This window comes from Equus caballus, chromosome X, assembly GCF_041296265.1.
Source record: "Equus caballus isolate H_3958 breed thoroughbred chromosome X, TB-T2T, whole genome shotgun sequence".
In the NCBI taxonomy this organism is placed as follows: domain Eukaryota; kingdom Metazoa; phylum Chordata; class Mammalia; order Perissodactyla; family Equidae; genus Equus; species Equus caballus.
Window position 1 is genome coordinate 11,145,989 of NC_091715.1, and position 13,682 is coordinate 11,159,670.

Below are 13,682 nucleotides of genomic sequence, written 5' to 3' on the forward strand. Positions count from 1 at the left end.
AGTATCTAGACTATCTAGACAATGCTCAAACTCAACAGTAAAAATACAAATAATATAATTAGAATATGGGCAAAAGATATAAACAGATATTTCATGAAGGAGGATATACAGACGGCAAACAAGCACGTGAAAAGATGTTCCACATCATTAGCCATTCGGGAAATGCAAATTAAAACTACTGCACTAGAATCAACAAGTATCTGAATACAAATTTCAATTTTAAAAAGTACTAACACCACCCCATCCCATCCGCCCACCGCTTTAGACTCTGATTTAAATGGTCTGGACTATGGCCCTGGCATTGAGAATTTAAAATCTCCCCTCGTGATTTTAATGTGCAGCCAAGGTTAAGAACAATTCTTCCGGGATAAAGAGTACAGCTTAATAGGAATTTATAAAATAGAGCCTGAAGGCAGGTGAGGGAAGGTGCTGACTCTGGCCTTTCTGATTGAGGGTTATCTTCACACTCAATCCCCAAAGAAGAGAACGCAGCTTGTTCTCAGGATATTTTATGTTCTGGCATAATATTTAGCTAGAGATCCAGCTATTTCTATTCACTGAAAAGAGCAGGATTTGGGCAAATTGACCAGGTGGATGAAACTGTGATGCCTTCCTATATCCTCTCTCCTTCCCGCATTAACTTCCCTCTGAATCTTTTAGGATACTTGTTTTCAAATTTGTCTGCCCTTTGGACTCCCCTGGGGAGCTTATAAAGTGTCGACACCTAGGTTCCCTCCTGGAGATTCTTATTTCATTGGTGTGGAGTGTGGCCTGGGTATAAGGACTTTTTAAAAATCTCCCCAGGGATTCTAACACACTGTGAAGGGGAGGAGAATATACCTCCTCCAAATGTGCCTCTTCAGCATAAAGACTATTTTGAGCTCATTATTTTGAGCAACAGCAGACACAGGAGAAGCTCTAAAAACTGAGTAGAAGTTACCCTTTCTTAAGGGATATTTACATTTATAAGGAAAATCTTACAAGGTGGCTCCCTCTTTGCACCAGGAATAGGAGGATGACTCTAAATCTCTAGAAACTCTTATCAATGGAGGAGGCAGGACTTAAACCTACATAACAACCTTCCCCTTGTTTACTGGGATTTTCCTGGTCACCTCCCATAACTGGCCTTTCCCCCCTCCTCCAGCTTTTCTTTCTTTTGTCTTTAGCTGAAGATGGTATTTAAGGCCATCTGGAGGCCATCTTGAGGAGTTACTCATTTTTCTTCAGTATTTCCCGTGTATACATGAGGTATACATGTTAATAAACTTCTGTTTGTGTTTCTCTTGTTAATCTGTCTTTGATTACAGGAGTCTCAGCTAAGAACTCAGAAGGATAGGGGGGAATTATTTTTCCTCTCCTACAGCAACAAAATTTGAGGACCACTGTTTTAGGCCACTGGCTCTCAACCTTGCCTGCAAGTTAGAATTACCTGGGGGAGCTTTTAAATATCATGATACCTGACATTCAAAGATCCTGATTTGATTTTTCTGGGTTGTGGCCAGCTCATGGGAATTTTTAAAGCTCCCCAAGTGCTTCTAGCTCGTAGTCAAGATTGAAAAGCACTAGCTTAGGCATCCTTCCTCCCTTATCTTCAACAAGGATATCAGCTGTGTTTTGGCACACAGCTATTTAGCAGGATTCAAGATTGAATGTTTTAATAGGTAGGAGAAAATTTTACAGGTTGTAGGGGGGAGAGTCCCGTCTAGTTTCTCCAAAATTGCTGATTACTTCATCCGTTTTTAAGGCTGGCAAACCTTTTACACTTAGCCTCATTACCAGTGCACAGCACAATGTCCTTTCCCTATGAAATGGATTTGTCTACCCTGAGCCTGGTACCACGTAAATGGGGTTCTTATACCCAATGCACATAAAAAAGCCAATTATTGGGGCCAGTCCTTTGGCATAGTGGTTAAGTTTGCATGCTCCACTTTGGCAGCCCATGGATCGCAGGTTCAGATCCCGGGTGCGGTCCTACACACTGCTCATCAAGCCAAGCTGTGGCAGCATGCCACATATAAAGTGGAGGAAGATTGGCACAGGTGTTACCTCAGGAACAATCTCCTCACCAGAAAAAAGCCAATTATTACAGCATCAGTTTTTGGGAAAAGAAAACAGCTTTATTGCTAGATTGATTGATCTGTAAGGAGACAGGAGGCATGTGATCTCAGATCTGTCTCCTGATCCAGGGCTTGGGGCAAAATTCATGGGATGAAGGGTAGGGTGATCTGAAGTGTGGAGATAGATGATTGGAGGTAAGAAGAAGTGAGGTAATTGATGATCTGCGCAAGCGTAGTCAAGCTTCCTGCCTCTTCATAGGAGGCATGTTCACAAAATGGTGGCGTTAGTATGATCTGAGGGTGGAGTTTTCAGCCCTTTGGTGTCAAAAGGGTCACTTATTGGGCATTTATGCAGACTCAGCTGATGGGTTGGTGGTCTCAACTGGCCTGAACTGGAAAAGAGGGGACTCTTAGTTCCTGAAAGACAACTCTTAATTACTCTGTTGATAAGATGGGGTCAGTTGAACTGGTCCTAGTAGGCCCATGGTTACAAGGCCATAAGACCCTTCTCAACCACCCAACCAACAGCCATGTAAATTGCCTAAGCCAGTGGTTCTCAAAATTTGCTGCATATTAGAATCTTTGGAGACTTTAAAAATACCAAGACAGTCTAATGTAATTGGTCTGGGGTGCAACCTGGGCATTGGGATCTTTTAGAGTCTCCACTGATGCTAATGTTCAACTAAGTTTGAAACCACTGACCCAAGTGGTATTTTATTTAGTGATGGGAAACTGACTTTTGTGCCAAAAGATCCTAACAAAAATAGTCAAAAACGTATGCAGGCATGCAGAATGTTTCTTATGTTCAATCTAAGGACTCATACAACATGGTGAAGTGTTTGCAAGTGCAAAGGAGACTGTTTGTAGATGAATCATTACTGGGAACATAGTATTCCAAATCTAAATTGCCCCCTCCCACAGCTAAGACCTCAACCATGTATCCGTCTCTTGTGTGAACTATACAGAGTTCACGGGCATGCCAGTTCTACAGATGTGCTGAAGAGAAAGTAGCTCTTATGCAAAATAGTGGCTCAACACATCAACTCTCTACCTCCTGGTGGGCAAACGTTACACCAACACCAAATGCAAATTAAAGATAAACTAATTTAAGTACTAACTGCCTCTATCTTATCTCCTGAGGGGGCTAGTGTTTCTGATCACACCTCCAAAGCGGTGTGCCACCTGCAGACTGTCATTTTCATCAGATGTGCATAATTACATAAACTCGTTTTGAAGATACCCGCCTGCATTCATTTCCAGATTCCACAGTAGTGGAAGACATTTTCCAAGTTAAAATATCCTTTCCATCCCCTTTCAGAGGGCACTTTGTTTCAAGATGAGCAATCTGAGAGGAGTTACCACCCCTGGCAGCAATCTTCAGGGAGATTTGGAAAAGAAATTTAAATGTCATAAGAGAGAATCGTATGCTTCATACTATGATTAAAAGTCCATCCTCTTTCTGAAAGGGATGAGTGCCAGAAGATGAGTCACACCAACGAGGAGAGTGGGATGTTAATAGCAAGGAACAGCATGTAACAGGGGCCTCAGAACTGTGGCTAGAGGCAGGCAAACAGCGGGATGAAAGCTTGTTGCCCCAGATTTTCTTGGGCCAAGCAATCTGGAAGCAAACATTTAAAACATCTGGGAGACACTGGTGATTTGGCCCAGCTGAGCCCACTGGAAGCTCTTTCCACATACAGATGGAGATATGGAGTCAATAAAAATGTGAGTTAGAATGAAAATTGATATCTCTAAACTTCCCATTTGTTCTATATGATTCTTTTCCTACACAAGGCACAGTCTGTCCTAAGGTAAAGAGATTTCTAAACTAAGGAGTAGAATGACTCTGCTATGTTCAGCCTAAAAGCTCAGGAGATTCTGCCTATAAAGCTGTGTAGCCAGGTCATGGCCAGAAAAAGAGACAAGAAGCAATTGCATTTCACTATTCACATTGGCTTTTCCAGACAGTGTTTTGAATTCCAGTAAAATTGAAAATCTATACAAGTGGTTCTCACACTTCAGTGTGCATCAGAATCCCCTGGAAGGCCTGTTAAAACACACCCCCAGTGTTTCTGGTTCTGCAGGTCTGGGATGGGGCCTGAGAATTTATTATCTCTACAAGTTCCCAGAAGATGCTGATAGGCCAGGGACCACACTCTGAAAGCCACTGTTCTGAGGATAACTTCTGGGTACTTTTTTTAACTTTAAAGAATGACTTACACATGACTCTGAGGACTTATACCCAAATACCTCTTTCTTTGTAGATATTTGGATCCCTAGTAGGTCATGTTAGCACAGGATTTGGAGTCACATGGAAGATGTTGACTTTGGATAGCCACGATGTGACTTGTGTGACAGGAACTTCTGGTTTCACATACAAAAAAGCAGCTGACTGCATAACAAGAGAAACTATTGGGAGCATAAAGGGAAATACCAAACCCCCAATGCAGAAAGTAGAGTATGTATATGTGTGTGTGTGTGCTGAAGAGAGGCAGGAGAGACAGGGAAGATGAAGGAAAGTTATTTTGTGGATGAGATACTTATCTTTTATATGGAGGACAGACCAGCCTTGAGGGACTGAGAAGGAGTGTTTTGGTTATTTATTTACTAAATTCATGATTATTAATGTCCACAGGGTGCACAAAGTTGTGCTGAGTTACACATCTGAAAGAATTTCCTAGTTGGGAGGTTTGTGATGTTGGGATATGGTGCCAGTGGAGGTGGAGTTCATCTTCTCTGATGATTAAAATTTTGGACTTGACCATTGTTTATTGGTCAGCTAGGGATAGTTTCAGGTAGACTTTCCTAGATGCAGGAGAATGGATTTAATGATATCTCCAGTTCCATTTCTTCTTTGTGTAAAGAGAGTGTGTAAAGAAAAATTAGTGCCTCAATGGGAAGCTATTCATTGTCTATAGCTCATCCTTCCCCATTATCTCATTCTTTACAATTCTGTAAACTGTAGATAACTGATAGCAAAACAATTCTTGCCTATAGACATGCTAATTCTGTCCTGTGAAGGTTTCATCAACTTCCCTCCCAGACTGGAAGAGAGAAGAAGCTGGTTTTGTCTCTACAGTTCTGCAATACCATTCTGATGCTAACCACCTAGAGTTAGTGCAGACTCCATAGGTTAAGGGCACACTCCCCAACAAGATTGCCCTCACTTCAGATGCCAGCCACAAGTTTGGTAGTCCTTAAGCCACCTGCACTTCTGACAAACTGGCTACAAATTTAGGGATTCCCACTACCCTTTCACATTTGGTAATTCATTAGCATGACTCATAGAACTCAAGAAGCCTTTACACTCATGGTTACAGTTTTCTTATAAAGGATACAAGTGAGGACCAGTCAAATGAAGAGACACATAGGATAGGGTCTGGGAGGGCCTCAAATGCAGATCTACTGTGTCTTTTCCCCGTGGAATCAGGGCATGTCATCCTCTCAGGACACGTATGTGTTCACCAACCAGGAAGCTCACCAGAGCCTGGTGTCCAGCGTTTTTACTGGGGTCTCATTATATAGGCATGATTGATTGGATCATTGACTCCATGATTGAATTCAATATCCATCCCCCCTCCCCTTCCTGGAAGTCAGGCTGATATCACCTGGCTCAAAGCCCCAACCCTCTCATCACATGGTTGGTCTGATCACGTGTTTGGCCCCCATCCTGAGCCATCGCCTTAGCATAAACCCAGGTATGGTCCAAAGACCTACTATGAATAACAGAGACACTCCTATCACTTGGGAAATTCCAAGAGTTTAAAAGTTCCCTCCCAGGAACTGTGGGAACAAAGGCCAAATTCTTTATTACACTACAGTTCCTACTTGCATGTTCATTTTAATATTCTTGATCTATAAACTTGTCTTTTTTGGAGTGTTCTTTTAACAAGTTACAACATCTGGGTTCCTTTGTTTTGAATCTTAAAACTTAGGTATCTGTAGCAGGATGACTGTCAGAAATGATCTTGGACCACCTCCCTCATTTTGTAGTCAAGAACTCCATACCCAGAGATAAATGAAGTGTTCTTCAGCCTCACAGCCAGGTGGGGCTGACCTGGGATTGGAGTTTCTGCTTCCAGACTCAGACTCTAAGTTATGTTTGTATGGAAGGAAAAATAATTTTCCCTCTACCTTTCTAGGTTCTTGGCTGAGACTCCCTCTAATAAAAGACAGATTAACAGGAGGAAAAAAACAGAAGTTTAATAACATGCATGTCTCCTGTATACATGGTAGAGACCCAGTAAAACTGAGTAACTCCCTGAAATGGCCCAAGCCACCACTTTAAATACCATCTCCAGCTAAAGAAAAAAGATGTTGGGCAGTGTGAGCCAGTTATGGGAGGTGACCAGGCAAAGCACAGTAAACAAAGGTAAGGTCTTTATGTAGATTTTAGTCCTGCCTTCTCCATTCTCCTGTGTCTGCTGTTTCCTCAAAATAATCAGCTCAAGACAATAGTTATGGCCAAGAGGCACATTTTGGGGTAGCACACTCTGCTCCCCTTCATGTTCTTCACCACCAGGTTTACCACATAGCCAGACCCTTTATTCACTTCCCCCCTTCCCTGAAGAGAAGGCCATCCAAGCTCTTATTTACTCCAGTTAGGAGCTCCCTGCTTGTCCTGACTCTTCCTTTAGATCAAGAACCCAGCAGGGGTGAGTGTGGGGCTTTGTCCCACTTTGCATCTACGTTACCTGAGACAGTACCACTGACATATGGAATGTTATCAATAGAAAATTGTTTATAAATACATAAATGATACATAATACCTAAGTATGTAAATGAATAATAGCAAGTAATGATGATTAACATTTATTAGGCCTGCAAATTACTTTGTTTGCATTATCACATGTAAAATTCACAGCAACTCCACAGATTAGGTACTGTTATTATTATTACTACATTACAGATGAGGAAACTGAGGCTCACAGAGGTTGAAAAACTTACCCAAAGTCAACCAGACAGAAGGTGACAGAAACTGGTCTGTTTGTTTCCCAATGTAGAGGATCAGAATTTGCGGTCCAAAAATATGTCTCTTTGGCTTGATGATTTTTTAAAAATGAAAGACTCAGGAAAAATCTTTGATCTTTCCCTTAACTGCCTAGAAGAATTTAAGATAGAAGGCCTGTTCCAGGAAGGAGGTAATACTATAAGATAACTATAGTATAATATAAACTAGGTGTGATAGGGAGGAGCCTAGCAAGGGCCATTTAATCAAAATGCTCTCCATCTCTCATTGTCTTTACAAGACATGGTCATCATTTGTTTACCAAACATCTGTTTTTCCATCTCCATGTGAATTGCCTTCCTCCCATTTGAAGCCTCAAACCACTACCCCCAACATCTTCTTTTGTCTTTAGCTGAAGATGGTATTTAAGGTGGTGGCTTCAAGCATTTGGGGGAGTTACTCAGTTTTCCTGGATTTCTCCCATATATACATGTTACTAAACTTTGTTTGATTTTCTCCTGTTATTCTATCTCATATCAATTTAATTCTTAGGCCAGCCAGAAGAACCTACAGGGTAGAGGAATAGTTCTTCCTCCCTTACTCTGAGTTAAGCTTTAAACATACAGGCCAGCATTTCTCTAACTTGAGTATTCATGAGAATCACCTGGGAAGCTTGTTAAACTACTGGGGTGAGACTGGAATTTGCATTCTTCAAGTTCCCAGGGGATATGGTCCACAGATGAACCACTGCTCTAGGCTTTGCTGGCTTACAGTGAACAAAATGAACACAGGACAATGCAACATAAGAACAAATGCAGGCCAAGTTTTAAACACCAAGGGCAATCTTCTTGTACGTTTTTCACTTTTACCAAGCAGACCTGAGTGACCCAGGTTTAATCTTTCATTGTTTATTAAGCATGTGATAGGATTGGGGTAGAGCTTGAAATTAACGGAAGTGATGTCTTCTAGCATTATTAGGATCGTTCATGAGATGGAAAAAAATTGCCAGTAAAGTTATCTATTTCTGTGCAGATTTCAAAACTGAAATATAGGGTTGTCTCCAAATCAGAGCATTTTATCAATTTTGTGTTCTGAGAAAATGATACAAGGGAACAGAAAAAATTCATTTGAAACTCTTTTTTTCTATCGAAGGCTGTGCCAACCAGGGAGAAGGTGATGGTGGTGGTGGTGGCAGGTGGGGTACCTATAGTGGCCTTTAAGGGAAAAAATGCAGGCATTGTTTACTAGCCCAAGCCTTTTGCAAGAACATAGCCCCAGCTGTGACATCATGATCAGCTGCTGCTCTGCTGACCAAGGTCCACACAATACCCCTAGTCTTTCTCAGTTTAAGGTGAATGGATCTGGACTGTGGGATTAGATATCAAACACACACTGGAACAATCCTCTAAACAATGCCCACACTGACCAACGAGGACTCTTTGGTGAGAAAAGTGGGCTGTTTCAAGTGGTGGTTCTCAAACTTAACTTCAAAATGGCATCACCTGGGGAGCTTTTATAACTCCCAATGCTCAGACCATAGCCCAACCCAATTACAACAGCATCTCTGCAGGTGGACCCAAGCCTTGGCATTTTTTAACCTTCCCAGGTGATTCCAATGTGCAGCCAATTTTAAGTTAGTGTTCTAAAGCAGCACTTCTGAAATTTTAAATTGCATAGGATTTCCCTGGGGATCATGCTAAAATGCATATTCTGACTCACTAGGTCTGAGATTCTGCATTTCTAACAAGCTTCTAGATGGTGCTGATGCTGGAATGTATTGCAAGTGTAAGAAAAGCAGCTCACATGACTGGAAAAGTTGTGCTGCATTGAATGCGAAGATCTCACTTGTCTGGAGTCTTAGCAAGCACAGAGAACGTCAGGAGAATGTCTGCTATTCAGCCCCATTGAAAGTGTTAGTATCCTGTCTCTGGTGAGGGGGCAAGGAAGCTCCAGAGACAGCTGAAATCCCAATTTCTCTTACCTAGCTTCACTACATGAAATGCTCCAGGATTTTCTAGAACAGCATATTGTGCCCCTCTGGACAGGCTGTTGGATTTGACAAACCCTCAGCAATCCTACGTTTAGCATTACTCAGTGAAATCAGTTTTCAAAGGACAGGATATTCTCCTATATTATGTGCATTAGGCTAAGTCTTGCAAATGATTTTCCAAGTAATCATGCATTCCCCTCTCCCTCCACTACAGAAATTCTGCAAAATGTGTGATTTGCATTGGGCATACGTTATTCAATGACATCCCCCTCTTTCTTCCCACGCTAGCTGTTCACCAAATCCCAACATCTTCTTCTTAACTTGTCTACCTATCCCAGCCTCCTTTGCTGTTAGGTGTGGTCATCTGACTAAGTTCTAGTCAATGGAATGTTAGTAGAAATGAGTGTTACATGCAGACCTGGCCCATAAAAATCTCTCCCCATGTGATCTTCCAAGCAAGCTCCATTCTGCCAACTTGGTGCAAATGAGCTTAGCAACTTGGAAGCCATGCGTTGCAGATGGCAGAGCCACAAGATGAAAGGGGAGCTTCCTGTCATTTAAGAACACCTCTCTTTGACTTTATGGAGAAATATACTTCTTTTGTGTTTGAGCCATTCCACATTTTGTGATTTGTTATAGCAGCTAGGCATATTTTAATTAGCATTCCTTGCAACCATCAAAACTCCGCCTTCCGTGGAGAAAGAGAACTTGGGGATATGTGGAGAGAACCATGAGTCATCAAGGACACACAGTATAGCCCCCATCACACCCTCGAGAGCAAGGTGTTTGTTTGAGGAGTCGAAGACATTCTTTTTCTCTTCATGGATCCCTTTCTTTATCCCTCTTTACTGCTAGACTGTCACAAATGGGCTTGGGAGAGTCCCTCTACTAACAGAAGAGATACAGAGAGCCAAAGAAGGAGCAGGGAGAAGCTAATTGCTTAGGTCTACTTCTTTTCTTGGTTTTAAGAATGAGAATGATGAAAAGACAGATTCAGACATTGTCCAAGTAACCTCACCAAAGAAGGAGATAAGACAGGGATAATAATAGTGACGATGATGATGATAGCCAACACTTTTAAATGTTTAATACATGCCACCACTCTTATAAAATTTCATACAAAAGACATCATTTATTCTTCAGAACAATCCTATAATTAAGTACTATTAATATCCTCATTTTGCAATAGCAAAAACAGAGGCCCAGAGAGATTAACTTGACTACTCTACAAGTGGCAGAGTCAAGATGCAAACTGAGGCAGTCTGCCTCCAGATCTCATGCTCTTATTCTTTGTACAATGCAGTTTCAGGGTCTATGAGAGGAGATCCAACCACCAGTGAAAGCTATGTATGTGTCTGTAGCTCTCCTCTCTCTCAGGAATGAGAGAGAACATGAGAATGCAGAATGAGGAATGAGAGCTGCTGAACAGAGCAGGAATCTGGCAGAATCAGGGAACCTCAACAACTAGGGAACCCTCAACACATGTGGTATAGTTATAAGAAGGAGCCCTTGGGTAGCTCACACCTGGCAAACTACATGGTCTATTTTTCACCATTGCTCCTGGCTAAGACCCAAAGTAACACATTCACCTCATGTGAATTTTAAATGAATGAATAAGTGAATGCATGCATCAGAAAAGGCTGAACTTCTTCTATGCCTGCTTTCTTACACTTATAACTTATCTGTATCCTAACTTTTTAAATTTTATTTTGAAAAAATTTAACTATACAAGCAAAAAGTACATGCAATGTATAAGTATATTTGAGGATAATAAAATGCACGTCTGACCTACACCCAAGCTGAAGATGGAGAACATTCCAGGATCTTGGAAGCGTCCCATGTGCCCCTCCTAGTCTCATATTTTTGTACTCCCCTGCCCACAAAAGGTATTCAGAATTATATGTTAATCATTCCCTCACTTTCTTTTTCACCTTACTCCAGGGTTTCTCAGCAGCAGCACTATTGAAATTTTGGATTAGATAATCTTTTGTTGTGGGGGACTATCCTATGCTGTTATGAGTTGAATTATACCCCCCTGAAAAGATATATTGAAGCCCTAACTTCCAGTACATCAAATGTGCCCTTATTTGGAAACATAGTTGTTGTAATTAATTAAGATGACGTCATACTGGAGAGGGTGGGTCTTTAATCCAATATGACTGGTGTTATACAACTCTACATGAATGGAATCATACTACATGTGTTCTTCTGTGACTTGCTTTCTTTTGTGTGACTTGCTATTTTTTGATCAGTGTTATGTATTTGAGATTTACCCAGGTTGGTGCATATAGCTGTATTGTATTCATTTCCTCTGCTGTACAGAATTCTATGGTATCAATATGCCTAGTTCCCCACACCCTTTCCTTCTGGGGAAAAGGTGAGGGCAGGGAAGTTTCTGAGCTGTCTCCTCTGCATTATGGGTTGATTTCTTGTTCACTCTAACTCTAAGGGTGAAGCTCTTCAGGATTCTAACTTATGGAGGGTTCTCATATTAAGGTCTCCACCTTAGCATTCCCTAGGCTTTATTTTCTGCTCCCTGGGCCTCAGGCAGCCTCTAAAACAACTTGGGGCTCATCAGACACCCTCAGGGTGAAAGCCAGATTGAGACCTCCTCAGTTCCTGGAATTCCCACTTCTCCTTCCCCTTGGCCTTGGTAGATTTCTTTCTTTCTTGCCAGCCTAGCAGTGCATTTGGAAAGCTCATTTTTCAGGACTATTAACAGAATTAATAGAACTGAAGAAATGTGCTTTCTCTATTCCAGGAAAGAATAAAAATAACTCTTGGAAGTGAACTGATCAGACTGGTAAACCTTAAGAACTGTCGGAGTTGAGCACTGAAACATACCAAGAAACAGTAAGTTAACAGCCACCATCATCTTTCAAGATGCACAGAGAAAGAGATCTTGTGCAATCTCTGGAAGATTGCCCCTCCAGCATTTCCCCCACCCACTGCATTCCCTGTTCGTAACTTAACTGAATAATCCCACCATTAAGCACACATCCATCGCTGAGCCTAGTTCCAGAAGAATCCCCTTTTGCTTTGTGTAGAGAATCAGAACATTGAGCTTGGAAGCATCATCAGCATTCTCAGGCTGAACTTACGGAGGTCGTATGCCTCCTCTGCATTCTGTTGCTATTTCTAGGGCCATTCCATAATTTCTGGGTCCAGTAATTTTCCTGTAGAAATTTTACTACAATGACTATGAGGTTTGCCTTGTAAAAGCCATACAATATTGCCAGAAGCCAGCTCTGAGGCATACTTTCCCATCAATAGATTTAAATCCAAAGTGAGAGGCAAACTTTTATGCAAAATGAATAAAACAGAACCAGGTTGGGAAAAGGGGATGCTTACAAATGTTCTGACATATTCCAAATACCAAAAGCCCACAAGTCTAATTTCTACTCCACTGGTTTATAGTGCCTTTCTGTGAGAGGTCAGCTTCTTAAGAAACACTTGCTACCTGGTCTGGGCTTCTCAGGGATCTCTTTTGGAATTGATTAGACCTCACGGGAATTCAGATACAATCTCAAGTTGAATTCAATGTCATGTTTAACTCCTTTCCTGGTGGTCCACCTCTCTCCCTTTCATGTCATTGAGCAAGCAGGTGATGGATATCTTTGTATTCCTCCAGCTTTTTTGAGGTATAATTGACAAATAAAATTGTAAGATACCTAAAGTGTACATTGTGATGATTTGATACATATATACATTGTAAGAGGATTCTCCCCATCTAGTTAATGAACACATCCAAGGTGATGGACATCTTGACACTGCCAGGTGTGCTTCTGCTGCCTTTATCAGATGCAAATTACCACTAGGACAGTTCCCTGTCACTCATGTCACCCTTTAACTGGTTGCTTTCAGTGGACGTTACAAATAGGAAAAAATCATGATATAATCATACACTGTAATTCCTCTCTCTAAGGCTACACTCAAGAATTACCTCGCTTTGCACACCAAGAATAACCAAAGCAAGACTCTAACCCCATGGAAAATCTGTTATGACAGACATCTGGACCCTTGGAACAAAACTGATCCTTTATTAAAGTTGGAGTGGGAAAGATGTTACTGGCAAAAGCTGACCAAGGTTCATAACGAAGTGCAGGTAGAATTATGTCATTCTCCTGCCAACAACCCTCCAGTAATTTCCAGTAGCATGTATAGTAAAGCCCTTATTATGCCTTACATGATACATCACAGGTTGGGGCACCACCCAGGTCTTACCCTGCCGCCTTCACTTACTTTTTTCAGACTTAGGTTTTATGGTCCTTCTCCCTAGAATGCTCTCCTTCCAGGTCTTTCCATGGCTGCCTCCCTCCTTCTTACAATTCAAGTCTTTAACAGACATTGATTCACAGAAAGGCCTTCCTAGACCACCCCTTGTCAACTGCTCTCACCCTTGTCATCTCAGTTTCTCTCTATACCATTACCCTGCTTCATTGTCCTTGGAGCACTTTACCCTACCTAAAATTACATTATTTACTTATTTTTATAATATTATTACAAAAATTATAATATTATTTTAACAATATCATAATATAATATATACATAAATTATATTTTAACCTGACTACAGTCTGTCTTCACAGGAATCTATGTTAGGGTCTTGTTTATCTTGGTTATCCCTGTATCCCCAGCTTCTGAGTCTGGCACATAGTACATGCTCCATAAATACTTGCTGAATGGC

At 41.3% G+C, this 13,682-nt stretch overlaps 1 long non-coding RNA gene across 1 annotated transcript in view; it reads left to right on the top strand.

The window, feature by feature from the left end:
- LOC138921752 (uncharacterized) overlaps nucleotides 1–12,671 on the top strand; it is a 44,030-nt gene extending 31,359 nt beyond the window's left edge. The window contains exon 2 of the long non-coding RNA XR_011434602.1: nucleotides 11,757–12,671. This is a non-coding gene — a long non-coding RNA (uncharacterized lncRNA). The remainder of the gene's footprint in view (nucleotides 1–11,756) is intronic.
- The last annotated feature ends 1,011 nt before the right edge of the window (nucleotides 12,672–13,682 follow it).